The 21461-nt window shown below is 35.5% G+C and overlaps 1 pseudogene; it reads left to right on the plus strand.

Annotated features, from left to right (window-relative positions):
- The first annotated feature begins 3299 nt into the window (after window positions 1-3299).
- The window catches only part of LOC149536474 (L-ascorbate oxidase-like), a 31604-nt pseudogene continuing 13442 nt past the window's right edge, over window positions 3300-21461 (plus strand).

Here is a 21461-nt window from a genome sequence, read left to right on the forward strand (position 1 = left end):
CATAAAAAAATAATATAATTTTTTTAATAATTTTTTTTTAATAAAACATAGCATTTTTTAAGGCCTGTCGACCTGCCATACTATAGTGGCCGTCAAGCCGTAGTAGGCCCTGCTACGACAGTCCTTGTGCCGTTGACAAGGACAACAGTGGGGGGTGGGGGGTTTGGTGGTCTTGCTTCCAACCAAATTTATTTTTAAAATATTTTTTATAAATTTTGTTTTATCAAAACAACAAAATGAAATTCACAACCCCCCCAATTTTTTTAATATATAAAATTGTGAAAAAATACTCTAATAGGGAAACCCAAAAAAAGTATTTGAGTTTTAAACCAAAATCCATCTAATTAAAATTTACAAGAATGAGGGTTTCAAAAAGACTTCATTTCACAAACACAGATAACATTGAAATGAAGATATACCAAGAATCACAACAGAAATTTTTCCAATGGTATCAAACGAATCTACAAATTTTTGAGAACGAATTTATCCAAACATGAAGTAGATAGAAGATTGGAAAATAGAAATTTTTTACATAAATTAATCACAAGATTCTACCTGAATTTGATGCTAATACGCAAACATGCAAATGCACAAAACAAAAAAAAAAACCCCTTCCTTCTGAAAAGCTTCTTCTCTAAAAATCCCTTCTCCAAAATCCTAGTCCCCGAAAAATGAGCTCCAGATCTCTGACAAAGAGTTCTCCCTTAATTTGGGGCTTTGATTGTGCAATCATGAGAGGGAACCCGATGATCATAATCTTTTATTATTTTATTATTTTTTTACATTTTCATGCACCAACTTTTAGATATTTAATTACAAAATATCTTTATTTAAATAATTATCTTTCTCTCTTTAATTAATTTTCAAACTATTTTTTAATAAAAATATTTGTTAACTTAAGTAATAATAATATTTAGCATTTCTTTAAAAATGATCTCTTAAATATATTATTATTAAATTAAATAAATATTATTATGCTCCAAAATTAGACTTTTAACTTTATCATTAAATTTAATTCCTTTATTTAATTAATTTCTCAACTAATTATATATACTTAAATATTAAATTTTCTTAGTAAAATTTCCATTAAATTAAATCATTAATTATTCTTTTAAATTGATTTAATAAATAGAAAAACACCATAGACCCACAAGATGAACTCGAAAACCCATCATAAAATACAACATACTAGATCAAACTCAAGGGTTATACTCATGAATTTATGTCACTTGATGAATTCAAAATGTAGACAACTTAGATTCTTGCCCTACTTTTTAGGACAAATGGTTTAAGGATAGGATTTAGACTCAAGAGTTATCTCCCCTCTCTTACCATTGAGATATTGCAATAAGGTATGCTCATTTTGGCAATTCAGGGAAGTCGATACCCGGTACCTACAATCTGCATAAAATCCACACATGTACAAACATATATATTCTAAACTAAATAGGGAATGGCAAAAAGTGGTGCATCATGTAGATCCAGACTCGCAGGTGACTACGGCTCCCTTCCTTAATCACATCAAAAACGTGAAACATAAAGAAAACATACATGTACACCATACACATGCAAGTATGGGGTATCCATAGAAAAAAGTATAAATAATCCATCTAACTAACATTATTAAATAACTAGAATCACTGCAAATAATCATCAACAAAGTATAATCATGCAAACATGAAATAACTAGTACCAAAGTAATCCCATCATATAGTCAATTGAGTATGAAACAATATCCAATAATCTAGAAAACAATGTCACTGATCATCAAGCATAAACATAAAGCTGGCCTAAAAGAGTTTGTCAATAATAACTGAAAAGTAAACTAGGGGTAGGCACTACAGAAGGGCAAAAGTGTTCTGGGTTTTCTTCGTCTCGACATTTCCAGTCCAAAGTAGGTTGCAGAATCTCCTGAAACTCTACACAAATATTAGAAATTAGTATTTTCTAGATTTTCCCTACTTTGAGGTTAGTTTTTGTCTTCTATTCATTCAAGATTTCAAGTACATACTTTCTATAGTAGGTTATAGGATTTCCTCCTTTCTTCATATTCTCCATCATTTGATTCATTGGTGCATTGATCACTTCTTTGTGATTAATCCATTTGGATCTTTCCTTTTGGGAAATTGGGTAAGGATAGGTTTTGTATTCCCCCTCTTACATCATATATCATACCCCATCCACACATTTTTATCTCATCCACTTTTATTCTATTCACATACATATCCAAAATAAATACAAACAATCATATCAACATGAGACCAATCATTTTAGGCATAAAGATAGGATCTCCTTTTCATTTTATCTAAAGTATTCTCTGCTTCAAAGCCTCTATGCTCATAGGAAGAAAGATTCCTGTCCTATGCTTCATGAAGGTTTAATATTACTTGTGGAAAATTTCTGTAAAAGCAAGGCCATTAAGCCCTCTCCAGTTTTGGAGAAGAGGAAAGTGTCTGGAAATAATTCTCATTCTAAGAGAATTAAGGATAATTTAGCGAGGAGGGCACTAGTGATAGCAAGAGCATAAAAAAGGTTTTCAAACAGGAGAGGTATAAGAAAAATGTAGAGGAAATCACAGAATCTGAGAATTATGACAATGATGACACAATGGAAATGGAGGAACTTAGTTCCAACCTGGATCTATATTCTGGGAGCAAAGGGGTGTTGATTAGTAAAGATTATGTGGAGGGTAGCAATGATAGAATTACTGACTCAAATGTTGGATCGAAAGCCCTTAGGGAGGATGAAGAGAAACAAAGTGCTCACCCTTCCCATCTAAAGAAGAATGTCAGTGAGAAGAAAATGGAGGAGGATGCTGGTAAAGAAATTGAGGATAAAGACCTTGATGCTAAGCACAACAACCTGAGTAAAGAGGAAAAAGAGGAGAGGATGAAGAAGCATGATACAATACTGATGTCCAGATCAATACAGTTGCTACTGCTATTGATTATGAGATTAGGGCTATTGTAGATGGTAGGGAAGAATATCATGAAGCAAAATTATCCTTTCTTCACACTGCTAAGCTTAAAGTAAAGGCTTCCCTTCAGGGTGATTCTTGGCTTTACAATGAAATCATGGTACTTAAGAAGAAAATGGGGGTTATGCAGAAAGATTTGGACTATGAATGCACCATGAGAGCTCATATGGAAATACAAATTGGTAACATCCCTAAAAAGCTCAAGGAATATGTGCAGGAGCTCCATTACTTAATTAAGGAAAGTGGTGAGAGAATGGAATATGTCACTTCTAGACTATGTGTAGTGGCGACCAACTTGGGTAAGAAGAGAAATTAGGAGATAATGTCTCCAAGTAATGTTGGGATGGGGAGTCCAAGAGGACCTAGTAAGAGAACTAGGAAGAGCATGAGGAAAAAGGTCACTGAGGCTCTTGAGGCTCTTGTTTTAGCTTTGGCTGATATTATCAAGAGTACTACAGAAGCAGTTAAAGAGGTGGTGAATATCATCAAAGAGCTGTTGTAGGTGTTGGTCATGGGAGCTAGTGTGCTAGTTGTTGGTCCATGTGGTTTTATTGGTTTTGCTTTTTTTTTCCAGCTTGTTTAAAACTCTAGGTTCCAGGTCCTTGTAAAACCTAGCTTCTTTTTTATGGTTTAAACATTTGGTTTCAGGTCCCTGTTAAACCTAGTTTCTTTGTTTAAAACTTTAGGTTTTGGGTCCTTGTAAAACCTGGTGGTGCTTAATGTTTATCTATAGTTTTTTGTAAAGGGTTTTGAGTCCCTTCAAAACTTGTTTTTACCTTAACCTAAAAAAAAATATGAGACCAATCTAAAATGTGGATTGAGTATACAATGACATGAAATCTCAAATCTCCAAAACATACAATGTCATAAACTCACAATGTTACCATAGAAAATATATATCATAAACCATTCAGATCAATATATTACCTAATAAACTATATCAAACCTACACTAAATTAGAATCAATGTTTAGAGCTCTCCAAGAGCTTTCTGTTGACTACTCAAAGTCCAAAATCTGACTCCATATGTTCAAGTTATGCCCAAATCTTTGCTCATAATAAACAACTAAATTATGGGCTCTTAAAACCTGAAAAAATGTCATAATCATAGAATCAAACCTACACCAAGTTGTAGTGCTCTAAATTAGCTTTCAAATGACTGTAAGAAGTTTAAAATCTGAAATCTTGAGAGAAAGTTATGGTCGTTTACCAAGATGATCTTTATACCATTTTCACTATGATTTTTTTTTTGTGACGAAAATTTTGATGGGATTAAATTTGATAGTCATTAGGGATTGAAACTAAAAACCTTTGTATTTTTCTATCAACATGGCCAAACTAGGCCATATTACATACTAAAATTTACAGAAACATCAACCCAGATCCAATGGTGAGGTATGTTTTTGTCCAGGAGGTCATTTCTACAAGCCCCCCCCCTAAAACTCTCATTTAAATGAAACATCCAAAAAATCATTTTGGCCAACAATTTCATATGCCCAAAATCTACCAACACCCCATCATAACAACAAATCCAAAACTCTCATATTTGCAATTCATAACTCACATATCTTGCCCTTTCTTTTATCCTCTCATGCATTCCCATGGATCCAATTGAGGGTTACAACAACAAAACCATAGCTCTGATACCACTTGTAAGGAAACTTGCAACAAAATAATATAACTATTTCCACATAACCCATAATAGATCTGAAACAGATATGCAATTAAAATCCACATGCAAGAGAATAGACAACATACCCACAAAAAATGTGACATAATATATACCCTGGGAAACCCTCATTGAGTGGAAAAAAACCCATCCTCCAAAAGTATCCATCACCATGTATTATTCAAAAAAAACACCATTGCAATACAACCATGGAATCCTTCAAAGCCATATACACAACCAAACAATCCATGTGAACAAGCACGAATCCACACATCCCATGCCATGCTTCCAACTTTCACAAATGCTCCCTTGGCTAACCTGTCAAGCCTAGTCTTGCTCGACTCTTGCCTTTTTTCTTTCTATCTTTTTCACACAACAACTACCCTTGTGGTTAATTATATAGCAGCAAGTCCCACAAAACCAACAAGTGGTATTACATAAATCATGTGCTACCTAACCCACTGACCCTACATTTAATATTGGACATTTAATTCTTTTTCCCAATATTATCACAATGTTACAATACAACTCATCAAGTATATCTCATTGGAATTTTTACATGTTGCATGTCCATCTAGGTGCTCCTAGGTACAACATTACATAATAAAATAAAATAAAATAATAATATTATGCAATGTGTGCAACACCCATTATCTCAATATTTGACATCTTTGCAATGACTCTCATGAGAATCATATGAGAATTGAGAGACAAGTCCAACCACAAAGAAAAGATCAGTATGCGTGTGTGTGTCACATATAACAAACTATCCACAAGCTATCTACATAAAGTGGAATCTATTATAGGAGTAGAGAAAGTGGTATATAAAAGAACATCTGACTGAAAATGTGTGGGAGTAGACTTGCAATCAAGCATACTGAATCTAAAGAGCATATCAAAAGCATACTTCTGCTGGAGTATGGCTATCCCATCTAAATATTGAACAACTCGTAAGCCCAAAATATAGGGCAAAAGTCTAAGGTCTATCATCTCAAATTTCTCTCTCAAAGCTTGTTGAACACTTTGAATCATAGAGGGTGAGCTACTTGTAATAATGAGATCATCAACATATAGCACAAGTATCAATAGGTTAGCCCCATGATGTTGAATGTACACTGTAGGATTAAAATTACAATGTGTAAGAAGTGATGCAATAAAAAAGGAATTCATCTTCTCATACCAATCCCAAGGTGTTTGTTTAAGAGCATACAAGGACCTCCAAAGTCTACACACTGTAGAAGAGTCCTGCCCAAAACCCTAAGGCTACTCCATATAGATTTCCTCATGTAGGCCTCCATGCAAAAAGGCACTTTTCATGTCCATTTGAAATACTTTACATCCCTAAGAAGCTTAAAGAGAGAGGAAAAGGTGAATAAAATTCATCTTGGTGATAGGAGAAAAGATCTTAGAGTAATCAATACCCTCCACCTATGAGAAGCCCTTCACAACAAGATGTGCCTTGTACTTATCAAAAGAACCATCTGCAACATACTTGGTATGATACACCCACCTACACCAAACCAACTTTCTTCCTTTCGAAAGAGGACAAAGACCCCAAGTGTGGTTCTTCATGAAAGAGGAGTACTCCACATCGATAGCCCTATTCCAATATGAGTATCCTATCTCTTGTCAAAAAATTTGTGGATCATCTAAAATGGTATTACTCAATAGTTTAGTACTAGATGTTTGAGCATGAGTGTGATGAGAATATGAAGGATCTCCTTCCATAGGTCCAATTGCATCAACAATATCATGAGACCACATGGGTACTCACAGAACATCAGGGGAAGGGGAAGGTGGATCATCATCAAGATCTTCCTCAAAGGATAAAGAATGCTATAGAGAAGAAGAGGAAGTACTAGGCAGTGAGGGAGAAGCTAGTGATGGAGACACCATTAGAGGATAATGCTCATCAAACTGGACATCTTTCCAAAACAAGACCTCTCTGGAATCAAGATCAAATATCCTATATGACTTTACATCCTCACAATAGCCAAAAAATATGAGTGGTCAACTCTTCCTCTCCATGGCTTCCCTCTATGCATCTGGAATAAATGCCCAAGCCTCATTACCAAAAATATGGAATATAGAAACATTGGGCTTGACATGAGTCCAAGCCTCCTCAGCAGTTAAATGTTGCAATGCCTTGTGAGGCATCTGATTTTGAATATAGTTGGTACAATTGATAACCTCATCCCAAAAGGAAGGACCCATATCTCAAGACTGTATCATACAATTGGACATCTCCCATAATATTATGTTATTTCTCTCAACAACCTCATTCTACTTAGGGGTATGGGGAATTGTGAATTGATGATGTAAATCATGCTCAGTGCAAAAATATCTATAAAAAAATTCACATATTCCCTACCATCATCAGTGCGTATATAAGCCTGATAGAAAGACTAGATTACTTCTCAACTAATGTCTTAAATATATGAAATGAATCAAAGACATCATACTTGTACTTCAAAAAGTACACCCATTTGCATCTAGAGAAGTCATTTATGAAGGTAAGCACATATCAGACACCTAGAAAGATAGAGTAGGGAATGCCATAAGATCACTGTGTATAAACTCCAATGGTGCCTTAGCACATGCGGATCTACCTACTAGAAAATGATCTTTGTGATTTTTTCCAAGTGCACAATCTTGACAAACACCGTTAGTACAATAGATCTGAGATAGCCTAGTCACTAGCTCCTATGTACTCATATGCTATAGACATCTATAGTTGACATGACCAAAACACTCATGCCAAAGTTTTTTAAATGTGTCTACATTAGTAGAAAGAGAAACACCTGTAGAATCAAAGATCTCAAAGGCATTAAGTGATAAAAGAGAGACTGTAAATCAAAGCTCCCAATATAAATAATCAAATCAAGATGATGGAGGTCTTGAATAACCACATCATGTGGTGAGGACTCAATTGTCTTATCAAAGCCATAATGAAAAATATGATAGATAGAAAAAAGGTTCATAGAAATGGATGGAACTAATACAACATCCTATAAGGAACCACCCTCCAAAGAGATAGTGCTAGAACCAAAATTTGAAAGCTATGTGGAGTTACCAATTGCAAGTTTTTTAGAAGCTACAATTAGAACATTTATTGTGTTGTCATTGATGTCAAATCTACTGGTGAGACAATTTTCTATTTGATCTAAATGTCATATCTATTTAATTGATGAAGAGGATTTGAGAAGTTATTCATATCAAAAACATCTAGAGGAAATGTTGAGTTATGAAGAGGAAACTACAAATGGACATTTGATTAGTTAGACTTTGACAAGACAAAGTGATTGTGTAAATCATGGTTATAGAGGAGAAGACAACAATTTTTAAGTTTTGGAAGTATAAAAAAAGATAGATCACTTCTGAAGGCTTGACTAAGAAACAATGTAAAAGATTAAGGAATCTTAATGTAGGTGCCAAGTGTTTCTAGTGTCAATCGAGCCATAGTAAGTGATGAGAAAATCTAGTATTGACCAAACATCAGTATCGATCGAGGAACAATATTGATGCCAAGAAAGAATTTCTATAGTGAATGAGTAATTTAGTGATGACCAAATGTCACAACCTAGTGTTGGCCAAGGAATACCATTTTAACTGTTTGAGAGGAATTAAAATTTCTAGCCAACTAAGTTAATTTCTTGGGATATGGAAAACATGTTAAAGATAAGGATTGATGAGTTGGATCATTTAATTTCATTAGAGGATCAGATAAACAATCTAAGACATGAGTTCAAGGAGAATTTTATAGAATAGAAGACATAAACAAAATGACAATTAGATACATTGTGTTTGATGGATCAAATAGTGAACACTAAGAGCTATGGTGTTGATTAAGCATAAAAAGATTAGAACTGCTTATTTAAAGAGGTACAAAGGTGAGTTGTGCTTGCATTTGGAGAAAAAGAGAAGTGTAGAGAAGCTATGCATGTTTTGAAGGATTTATAGAAAGTTGGATTTGTTATTAATGTGAAGGGTGATTTATTGAATGGTTTCCAAGAAGATATGAGATTGAGATGACAATGGAGGCCAGAAAGTGAATCAGGTATTAAGAGCTGAACAAAGATATGAACATGCCAATCAGGTTGTACTAAATAGATCAAGCCCGTTGTTACTTTCTAACCATTGTGAATAGTATTTGAAATCCTTTAATCAAGGTTGACCTAACAGTCATAAGGACCTAACAATCTATGTAAATCCTTTAATTCGGTGACATTCTAATGGAATGTTCTAAAGTCCTCTAACAAGGCCACTCCTAATAGGGTGATTAAATCCTTTAACAAGGTCACATTTAATAGTGTGTATTTTCACCATCCTTTCCTTGTACATTGGGGTTAATCTAGAACATCTCCTAACATAATCCAATCTCAGGTTGAAGTATCAACAATGTTCAACCACTCCCATTCCACTTGCTCGAATCTGTGATCCCTAACCAAGTTACCAGGACTTGCCTAGGGTATCACTTCAAATATACCTCCTCATCTTTCCAGGGCCCCATCTCCACTATACACAATGTACATGGAGTCATGTTCCAAATCATAAAAGACCATATAGGTACTATGATGAGAAGTGGTCCTATGACCCCATTTGTGCAAGCAACTTGATTCAGAACAATATGCTGATAGGAAACAAAATATTTATTTCAAGCACTTTAAACCTTAAAAAATGAAGAACTAAAGCTTTACATAATCCTAAAACTATACACTCTAACACCTCCAAAACAAAAAGTTCCGAATCTAATCCATCTACATGCCAAATCCACACAAAAGCTTAAAAATTGTTAAAGAAAACTTTTTGCTCAGTCTGTACAATGCAAAAATCAACTTCATCAACCCCTTGAATAGGTTGAGAATGACATCATATAGGCTTTCCACCCATGCTCCTAACTATTTCAGATAGTTATAAAACCTTCTAGAAAAAGTTTCTCAAAATGCAAGAAAAGTTGTCAATGTTGTCATTGACAACAATTGAGCAACTTTTACATCTTAAGTAGCTAAGTCCTCAAAATTTCTCCAAAATTCATGAAACCTTAAATATAATGCCCAAATATGACTTAAAACACCTAAATATTGCCTTAGAAAATCTATTTGACCATTCTACCCTTCCAAGCCTCAAAACACCTATGTTATCCTAGTGAGCAACTTTTACCTATCTAGGATTGCCAAACCTAACACCTTACCTCCTTAGGACTACATGAGTCCCTTTATTCTCCTAGTGGTAGCTAGCACCACTATAAGACAAAATCCCAAAGGGAGCCCTAGGTCTTTCTTAACCCACATGGGTGCCCCTGCACCATAACTGTTGAGCATGGAGAGACCAAGAATTACAAGAAGGAGATTTGGGACCAAGACCAAAGTTAATTGAATGGACACCCAAAAGAGATGTTATCCCTTCCAAAGGTGAGGGAAAGTCAAAAACCTTAGGCCGAGTGATGGTTTGAAAAACCGATCTTTCAACTTATTAAGGAAGGCTCAAATATCTTCAGATTCTTTCAACCATAGCGATGCTTTGGGGTCAAGAGAAATTTTATTGGGGTCAGGAGAGAAGGCACAATAAAAAAATTGAATTTAGGAAGAATCTTAGGGGGAGCTAACTCATTATGAAGATGATATTTTTTAGCAAGAAGAGGGAACAACTTCCTCCTATGTCAATCTCTTCTATACAAATAACAAGTTTTGAGACCACTCATGTAGGTAACAGGGAAACAAATGGGTGACTCTCCAATGTTTAAGAATTTTTTTTTGGGTCTTGTTTGTAGGGTAAATAGAGATAGGAGCTCTTACATCTAAATTTGGAATTAAAGTGTTTGACTGATTAGTTTTAAGGACTCTACTTATAGGTTCAAGTAGTTGTTGAATGAAGTTCTAGACAAAGGTTGACATGTTACTAACCATTACCCATGTGGGGTTGGCTAGAGCTAGAATTTCATCATTAATAGAATCAAGCGACCATGGAAAAATCGTGAATTCAGCATAGCCAACTTCCTAAAATTTCTTTTCTACTACTTTTTAGGAGTTAGGTTTGTAGAAATTCAAAATTGTAAGAATTTTCTATAGCTCTGATACCATGTAAGAATTTAGTATAGCTCTAATACCATGTAAGAATCTACTTCAAGCTCTTATATCATGTAAGAATTTTCCTAAGGCAAGAATGAAATGCCAAGATAAAGAAGCTCAAGGGATAACACAAGAGAGACAAGAGGTGATCAAATGAGAATGGATTAATCACAAAATTGGATAAATACATCATAGAAGTGCCTTGTATGTAAAGACAATCAAGATGACTAGGAGTCATACAAGTGATAAGCATAACAACTAAGCACATGTCCATCAAGAGTGGATTATCATCCATTGTGCATCAATGTATGTGCAACAATGAGAGGATAAGAATATAAAGGTGTATCTCATAAAGAGATGTAGTAGACAACATGTGCTCAATTGGAGTGCAAACTAATGTGTTGTCAACATGACAACTCATATAAATATGCAAACTCCTAGGTGTCTACATGAAAACTAATATGAAAATTCATTATCATACATAAACTTAAGTAAAGTGTAAATAGTAAATACTTATTTACACTAACACCCCCCTTAAGTGCAACTTAGGGGAATACACTTAAGCTCACAAAAGATAGATAATAATGCAAGATGAGTCCTAGCTACTAGGGCATGTTAGGAACCATGTAAAAACTGTAAGTGCAAAAAAGATATGTAATGCGATCTCTCATAAAGTGGAGAAAGAGGGAAAACCACATGGGAAAACCCCCCTCCAAAAAGAGAGATAAGTACAATAAGAGAAAATGAGAGAGAAGACCTCATATGAGGAAAAGATCCCCCCCATAAGAGAGAAGAAGTGGAAGAGAGACTAAATAGCAGCCGCCCTTCCCCCCCCTCCCCCCCAATGTAGAATGTACACCTATGGTAGATGCTCCCAGCTCGATGTAGAAACCATGCTATGAGTGTAGAACAACATTCCTCCCCTTAGGAAGAAACACAATCAAAGGTGTATCAATTAAGCCTTCCTCATCTATAGGAAGAAACCTCAAAATGTATGGAATCTCTGAAACTTGCTCAAGTGTCCCAATGTCAATACTAAAAGGTTCATCCTCTGGATCATGTGTACTATACCACTCTATTGAAAAAGACAAGTTAGGATCAACTGAGGATGAATGTAGAACATAAATCAAAGACTCAAGTGTCTCCTTTGAAAAGAAAGTGACTTCCTCCAACTGTTATATCAAAGTATCCACCATCATGTCAACCTCAAAAGAATGATCACGTAGAGAATGAAGATGAGGGCCTGAGTGTTCCCTTGCAACAACTGAAGGAGAATCATCTTCACCAAAGAGAAGATGAATGCCATCAATAGTGTCTCCCAAATCTATAATGTAGTAGTCCACATACAAACTAGAAATGTTTTTCAAGTAGTCATCCCATGGAACTAAGTCTAGAAGACAATGAATATCCTACTACACTGAATCACTTGAATCCATGACTGCATGAATACTAACATCATCAAGAACAATATTATATGCAATATCAATAGGATAATTAATAGTTACAACTGGAGTCTTTGGACCATCAAGACTCTCAATATCATCAAAATTTTGAATTTTCCATAAGGTATGCTCATCATAGGGAATGCTATCTACATTATCAAGTGGAACGAGACAATTTGTAACTAGATCTTCTGGTAATGGAGGAACATGAGGATATCCAAAGTGTAATAATCCAATGTGTGTGTAGGAACTTAATACCTTCTAGCTTGCTATCAAATTTAGAGAAGAAAGGTGGACCAAGGCTATAAGCAATCAATCCCCTTATATGCATTTTCCTATCACACCAAGATAATTTTTTGAACTTTGATTTGTGCCTAGGAATAAGTCCATAAAGATTAGGTAAGAGTTTTATCCATCTACAACTTGTAATAATTCCCTAAGTTTACTATGATGTATAATTATCCCCAGTAAAAAAATAATTTCCGGATGAATTTTCTCTTCCATGACTTTACCCATGATGTGCTTATCTCATGAAAAATAAATTACTGTAGTCTCCAAAATGTGAAAAATAAAGAACCCCCCTACCCCCCTAAAAAAAAAAAAAAAAAGATGCTTTGGCACTTTATACTTAGTGCATGTACAATTTCCACTTGTCAAAATGAACTAAAGTGGACTTCTAATTTTGATGGTTACAACAAAAAATATGAAGCTATATTAGAATCAACAAGATAAGACATGAGATCTCTCAAGGATCTAATTAATTACAAGTGCCAAAATAGGTCAAGAATGATCAAATGTTGAAAGTACCATGTTCACTCAAAATTACTCCAAATTAATACCATATCTGGAAAGTAGACAAAAAATTATGCACTTGAAAAAAAAAATACTTGAATATGTGTCCATATGAGCTTGAATGAAGCCTTTGAAGTTGTAGAAGTTGGGATTTATGATTTTCCAAAAAAATTAGGAATAGAGATTACAAAGAAATTGTAGCAATGTGTAGATCACAAAATTCTACCCCAAAACAAAAAAAATGCTACAAAAAAGGAGTCCATATGAGTGAGATATCGCTATTTGAAAATCACCTCTGTAATTATTTATTATGAATCACCATCGTTGCACCTCCAAAAATCAAATGACTCTAGATTTCACCTCATATGTCTGATTTGGATGAAACATGAGCCGATTTAGTGAGGTTTGGACCTTCTGAATCTGATGCCAACATTTTATTTGTACTAGCAAGCTCTAATCTTAACGTACAAAAAAATCTTCAATGGCTATGTAATGAAATTACTCCTATGACTCTGATACCATGTAAGAATTTGGTATAGCTCTGATACCATGTAATAATTTTCCTAAGGAAAGAATGAAATGCCAAGATAAAGAAGCTCAAGAGATAGCACAAGAGAGATAAGAGATGATCAAATGAGAATGGATTAATTAGACAATTGGATAAATACATCATAAAAGTGCCTTGTATATAAAGGCAATCAAGATGACTTGGAGTCATGCAAGTGATAAGCGTAACAACTAAGCACATGTCCACCAAGAGTGGATTATCGTCCATTGTGCATGAATGTATGTGCAACAATGAGAGGATAAGAATACAAAGGTGTATCTTGTAAAGAGATGTAGTAGACAACACGTGCTCAATTGGAGTGCAAACTACTATGTTGTCTATTTGACAACTCATATGAATATGCAAACTCCTAGGTGTCTACATGACAACTAATATGAAAATACATTATCCTAAGTAAACTTACGTAAAGTGTAAAAAGTAAATACTTATTTACACCAACAAAAATAAATAAGCCCCTTTGCAACATGAGATAGAAAGATAAGTGATTCCCTAATTTATGCCCCCATAGTCTCTGAAACTAGTCATTTAGGAAATTTCTTGATGATAATTTGAGGGGGTCCATAGTAGCAAAGAAAATGACAATGTTCTTAAGCCTAATTTTCTCTTTATCTTTCTCTACCCTCATTTGGTCATTAGGTTTAATAACAAAAGAGGGTAAAGCTGAATCCTTACCTCCATCTCCTTCTTGGGTAGGTTGAACGGTGGTGATCGAGATGTCCTTGACGAACTTGATGTCAGATGGGATGGGATGGGATGGATTCCTTGCATCACTTGCTTGAACGAGATGGATCGTTCTCCATTGGCTTGGTCCCCTGCACCTTCCCTTTGTTCTCCATGATGAGCAACAACGTGATAATGTAGAGTAGATTGGATGTTGTTGAGAAATGATGAAGAAGTGACATTATGGTGAGACTTAAATGCAGGATCAAGTGTTTAGGCGGTTGGTCTTTGCAACCTCGGGTGAAGCCAAGGCCATTAAAGCCTTGTACGAAGGAGAGTAATGAGGGCTCTATGGATGTTCAGTTGCAGAGCCCTCTCCTCCTCTCTCGTTTTCTCAATTTTTAATTCTTTACTATTTTTTAGTAATACACATATGAAATTAAAGTTTTTTAAAAAATAATAGTTTAAGTGAGAGCCAATATTGTGGGACCACCTTCAACAATCAATTCTTTCCGAATGCAAAGACCTACAATATCTCAAGAAGGTTAAATCAAGATCATTACTTTGATTAGATAAAATGGTTCTCTTTTATAAGCATGCCTATTCCCATTTCTCATTTCAACACACTACTACAACTATTTAAAATAACCTTTTCATTAAAAATATAACTTATTTACCTTTCAATTATACTTCCAATAATATTATTTGTTATTATTTTAAAAATGTTTAGAATATTACTATACCTTTCATCTCTCATAATTTTAAGTGCTTCATCTTCTAACTAAAAAAAAATGACTTTATTGCCTTTGAAATGTACCTCCCTCTCTATATATAAATATCACATCTTAAACTATTGAGGGAAAACTCACTTTTCTCACACGTGCAAGAAAAGTCAATAATTTAAGATGTGATATATATAGTGCTGTGGACCTTGAAAAGCACTTACAACTATTTTTATTTTGATGAATGATATAATTAACTAAATAAAGTCACAAATCAGAATGGACAAATAAATCAAAGTATGAAGGTGTCGAAGGGCTGAGATTGCCCCATGTGGACATTTTATGGGCAGTGTGAAAAGTAAACCATAAAGATATATAATTCACCTTGAATTACCAGTCACTGAGTGGAACGGTGCTGGTCTTAAACATATTTAATTCTCCTTAATATGTAGTCAGTGCCCGAGAGATATTTAATTCTCCTTAAGTACGTTATGACAATCATGGCAGAAATGCTGATAATGTCAGGGCATTAAGTGTATGAAAATGCAATGTTTTGTGTTAAGAATAGGGGAAAACCCCATGATTAATGCAATAATATTGAAAATCTATTGTTAGATATTAAACTGTATTATAATTGAATAAAATGCAAAAGTCAACACTGTTGAGAATAAATGCTAAGAGTATGAACATGATCATGGTTCTAAAGAAAACGTGTTGGATTATAATGTTCAATCTTCTTTTTAATTATTTGGATATCAGATTCAATGTGAGTTGACAGATCTTAGTTGCAGAAGGATTGGTTTCTAGATTCAATGTTTATATGAATGCAAATGTAATGGTCATATTAGAAGGAGAATGGTCTTTAGATAAAAATATAAAGATGGTATTCATTTGTTTTTTCTTGATTCCAGTTGTAGCTTGGAATATTCTCATTACTGGAACGACTACAAAAAGGATTCGTGTGGAGAAGAAAATGTGTAGATCGATCTATGTGGATTCTGATATTAGTGATAGTGTACACTGCTTGCAATGGCTTGCAGACTTCCTGTAGTGTGTGATGGAAGAGTTTTATCTGTGTTGTTTGCTTTGTTCGCACTGTTTTATTTTATTAAAACCCCAACATTGACAAAGACGGGCTCGAACAACGTAGTGGAGTTCAATTGGACTGTAAATTACCAGACCTGGGCTCCTGATTGTGTGGAGATGAACATCATCTCTATAAATGGACAATTCCCTGGACCCACCATCAGAGCCACAGAAGGGGACACCATTGTTGTTCATTTAGAGAACTTGATGCCCACTGAAAACGTTGTTATTCACTGGCATGGCGTTCGCCAGGTAAATTATCCGGATTTTCTTTCAAAACTATAAATTTTGTTGGTAAGTAATATGATACTATCTATAAATTAACTATATTATGTACTCCTGTTAGATATGATAAACTATAATGTATGTATAGTGTTATGCCTCCTTGTGATTTCACAATGCGTGTTTTTGTAACGGCACCTCAATTACTTTCTCCTCATTTTTCTTCATGGTTAACATTCAAATACCATAAGTTTTTTTTCCCTTTCCATAAGCTAGAATCAGTTTTTATAAATTAAGATTGTTTGATCTGTAATTTTGCATGTACATGAATGAGACTTCTTTTTGTTTTAGTTGTTTTAAGATTTCTTCAAGATTTCATATTGAGAAATAATTTATAATATATAGTATTAAGAGATAATTCTATAATCATAGTGATTGAATTGTGTATTAGATTTTACATCAATTTTTCTATCACAACTCTTGCAAACATTAATTACATAAAAACAACATCACTTAATTTATATGCATTTATCATCTCCAATCACTCTAATCAATTGAGCCTTAATCTAATGATAAAAAACATATTGTAATTTGTTCAACTGATAAATACTTTTTTTTCTTAAACAATTCTTGTGTGTATCTTATTTTCTTCAATTTGATGGGCACCAAGCTCACCTATGGCAGAGATAACTCTATCCTGCTGTTTTGTATTGCAGATCGGCACTCCCTGGAACGACGGGATGGCTTCCACTTCGCAGTGCGCGAACTATTCTGGAGAGTCTTACAAATATAGGTTTGTTGTGGACAGAGTAAGTTTGAATCTCTTTCATTGCGAACAAGTTTAGAATGTATTAGTTAGGAGTAAATTGAAATGTGTGCTTCATTTCATGTTAATATCAATCACGAGTATGTGAAATATTGCAGCCTGGGACGTACTTCTATCATGGTCATTATGGCCTACAACGCTCAGAGGGAATTTATGGGTCGCTGATAGTATTTTAAAGCAGTTTTGAAATCGATTGTGTATATTTATTACTTTCTTTGTTTTATAATGGATCCCGTCTGCTTATGAATAAATGAATATTTTTGTGCCGTATTTTAGATTATGTCTTTTAATTAATATTTTTGTATAAATGTTTTACATTATAATTATGATGAATTGTACATTATTGCAGTATTGGTGTTATGGATCGTTATTTTTAAGAAAAAAATTAATGTAATATTTTGTATTCATGTTTTGCATGACATTGTCTAATAATAAATGATTGAATATTTTTATATCAATGTTTAAAATTTTTTTTTAAAGATGTTTTAGATATTTTCTGATGACCAATTGTTGAATATATTTTGTATCAATATTTTTAATAGTATTATCTAATGATATAGATGTTGTAGATCGTATTTTCTGATGAGCTGTTAAATATTTTTATATGAATGTTTTGTTCACATATTCTTAAATATGAGATATTTCTATGTGATTAATTATAATTATAATTTTGTATTATTATTTAGATCCAATTTTTGACCCAAATTTTGACCAATCATCGCATATTTTTATATATTTATTTTAGAACTCATTTATATGAATCCCTAAATATTATGTATATTAATATCTTAAAATACTTGTTTTAATAAACGGTTCCAATATGTTTTAATCAATATTTTAAATCATGTCAAAAGAATATATCATTTGAAAACACTATGTGGCACTGTTGACCCAGTCTCTGCTGATAGAGGGACGAGGAAAATACGACTGTTCAGCGACCAAGTCGTGCAACGCTACAAACGCGCAGTGCTCGCCTAAAGTCCTGCAGATCCAGCCTGGCAAAACATGCCACCTCCACATTGCCAGCGTGGCGTCTCTTTCGGCACTCAACTTTGTGATCCAGGTCAGCCGTTTTAACCCCAAATACTTCTTCATTCGCTAAATCAGGCTGCTTGAAGAACTAAACAGTGTTTTCCCAACTATAAAATAAGAAACTATTCCAGTCAATCTCAGTCCACATTTAAGGACTTCCTATGTTTCTCACCTTTCATTTTGCACAGGGACACAAGATGACGGTTGTCGAAGCAGACGGGCATTACGTAGAGCCGGTAGAGATAGACAACTTGGACGTCTACTCTGGCGAATCATATTCCGTTCTGATTAGGGCAGACCAAGATCCTTCTCAGAACTATTGGGTAGCTGTGAACGTTAGGGGTAGGCTCCCCAAGACTCCCACTGGACTGGCCATTCTCAACTATCTTCCAAGTCCCTCAACCGAACTCCCCACTGCGCCATCTCCCACGAGTCCACTGTGGAACGACTACGCCTACAGCAAAGCTCTGGCCAAGAAAATTGTTGCTCTAGAAGGACACGAAGCGCTTCCTCCACTTCATTCCAACAGGCGGCTCATCCTTCTCAACACGCAGAAGAAGATCAACGGATACACGAAGTGGGCGATCAACAACATTTCCCTAGTGCCGCCACCGAATCCGTACTTGGCCGCCATGAAATACGAAATAAAGGGCGCCTATGATACCACTCCGCCTCCGGATGTGTACGGTCCCCGTGACTACGACATCACTATTCCTCCCCAAAATCCCAACGCTGTTGAAGGGAACGGCGTTTACGTCTTCAAATTGAACTCAGTTGTGGATGTGATTCTTCAGAATGCGAATACTCTGACTGCCAACCATTCAGAGATCCATCCATTGCATCTTCACGGCCACGATTTCTGGATTCTTGGGTACGGAGATGGCGCGTTCGATCCCGTGAAGGACCCTCTGAAATACAATACGGTGAATCCGCCGCTGCGCAACACGGTGGCTCTGTTTCCGTATGGATGGACGGCCATCCGGTTTAAGGCCGATAATCCAGGAGTATGGGCATTCCACTGCCATTTGGAGGCCCACCTTTTCATGGGGATGGCAGTGATGTTTGCAGAGGGAATAGATAAAGTAGCGAAGGTGCCTATCAAAGGGATGGGGTGTGGCCTGACAAAGCATCTTATTCACCGAGGCGATGTGGCTGCTGTTACTTCCGTCACCTTGTTGCTGTTAATCCTTTGCATGCTGATTTCAAGCATGTAGTTTTGATTTTCTTCATTCACACTCACAACTGATCTCTCTCTGCCCCACAAATTAATTTACCATTGCGTCATCCCTCCAAACATCCAGGCACTGTCCAAGAAACTGCTATAATATTTAAAACTTTAGGGTGGAAGTTTTTAATTTATTTTTATCGTCTCGATAATTATATGTGTGAAAAATCAACTATTGCAGTCACTGATTATTAATCTCCTATCGTAAATGATTATTAAACTGCTGAAAATAAATTCCCAGCTAATATCAAAAAATAACACAACTGCAACTTCATTTATAAAATACGAAAAGAAATGCGCAACACAATGAACACAATATTTTCGAACAAATTGTCCTTGAAAAAACCCCTAAGGGAAAACCAGTTCTATAGATGAGGAATTATATTAAACTTCAGCAAATCAAGAGATACAAAATTCCTTGCCTCTCACTGGCAGAACTCTGACATCCTCCTAATTTCTCCCGCTGATATTCCCCACTGCTATTCTCGCGCTAACACTGCGCCCTTGCTAACATTGCAAGACTGTTTGCTAACACTGCAAACATTTCTCCAAACTTCTTCATGTTCTCCAAATGCCCCCCTGACCTCCTTTTATACTACTCCTATTGGTAAACCAACGGCTGAGATTGATTTACAATCGACGGTTGAGATTAAGACAACTCGACAGCCAACAATAGAATTGGTTGCAAGGTGTCCAAAAGGGAATCACTAAAATTAGTAAATAATTATCCTTGCAATAACCATTTACTAATTCTTGGCAAGTGGACAAACAGCTGTCCAAACCACCCATAACTAATGCTGCTATACATAGATAAAAACGAATAGCTGTCCAAGCTACCCATAAATACTACTGCTATTTTCGGGTCAGAAATAACAGCTGTCCAACTAACAAAAATTAACACTCCCTCTTAGCGAGGAAGCTGTTCTGTAGGACACCTAACTTATCTCTGAAGAAGATAAATTTTTCCTTCCCCAATGCCTTAGTCAGAATGTCTGCTACCTGCTCCTCTGTAGGTATGTACTGCAGCTGAACAACTCCCCTTTGTACACAATCTTTGATGAAGTGATATATGATATCTATATGTTTAGACCTATCATGAAACACTGAATTCTCAGACAACTTGATGCAACTCTGATTGTCACAATGTATCACAGTAGTCTCAACCTTCTGATCAAACAAGGCTACTAACAACTTCCGAAGCCATATAGCTTCACATGTCGCCATGCTAGCTGCTATGTATTCTGCTTTTGCTGAACTTAGAGCCACAGACTTCTGCTTCCTACTGAACCAAGATACAACTCTTGATCCCAAGCTGAAACAACATCCTGAAGTGCTCCTTTTGTCTGTTGTACTTCCTGCCCAATCTGCGTCAGTATAGCCTATCAACCTGATACCTTCACCTCGAACATATCTGATCCCATACTCGATTGTACCACGCAAGTAACGTAGCACATGCTTAGCCGCTATCCAATGCATTCTCTTTGGTTCAACCATGAACTGACTAAGAGAGTTTACTGCAAATGCTATATCTGGTCTAGTGTTGACCAAATACATAAGCGAACTAATCAACTGTCTATATAAAGTGGGATCTACATCTTTCTCTTTAGTCGTATCTACCTTCCTCCAATTCGTGATCATGGGTGTAGACATGGCTTTGCAATCCTCCATCCCAAATTTCTTCAAGATTTCAATGCAATATTTCCCTTGACCAAGGAAAATTTCCCCATCTGTCTGCCACACTTTCATGCCTAGAAAGTAGTGCATAAGTCCTAAATCCTTCATCTCAAACTCTTCTGCAAGGTTCCTCTTGCAATCCACTATGACCCCTAGTGAACCTGTAAGAAATAGGTCATCCACATAAAGAACAAGAATGAGAATCTCACCCCCAACCATCAAGTAGTAGAGGTTAGCATCTGCTTCACTCTTCACAAAGCCCATTTTTTGCAAGTATGTATCAATGCACTCATACCACGCTCTAGGAGCCTGCTTGAGTTCGTATAATGCTTTCTTCAATCTGCACATGTGGGTCTCTTTGCTGTGTGCTACAAAGCCTTCTGGTTGTTCTATGTATACCTCCTCCTTCAACTCACCATTAAGGAATACTATCTTGACATCCATTTGATGGATCTGCCATCCCATCTGTGCTGCAAGTGAGATTATAGCTCGTATAGAA

Source organism: Cupressus sempervirens, chromosome 10 (genome assembly GCF_028749045.1).
Source record: "Cupressus sempervirens isolate cs-2001-9-10 chromosome 10, ASM2874904v1, whole genome shotgun sequence".
NCBI lineage: Eukaryota > Viridiplantae > Streptophyta > Pinopsida > Cupressales > Cupressaceae > Cupressus > Cupressus sempervirens.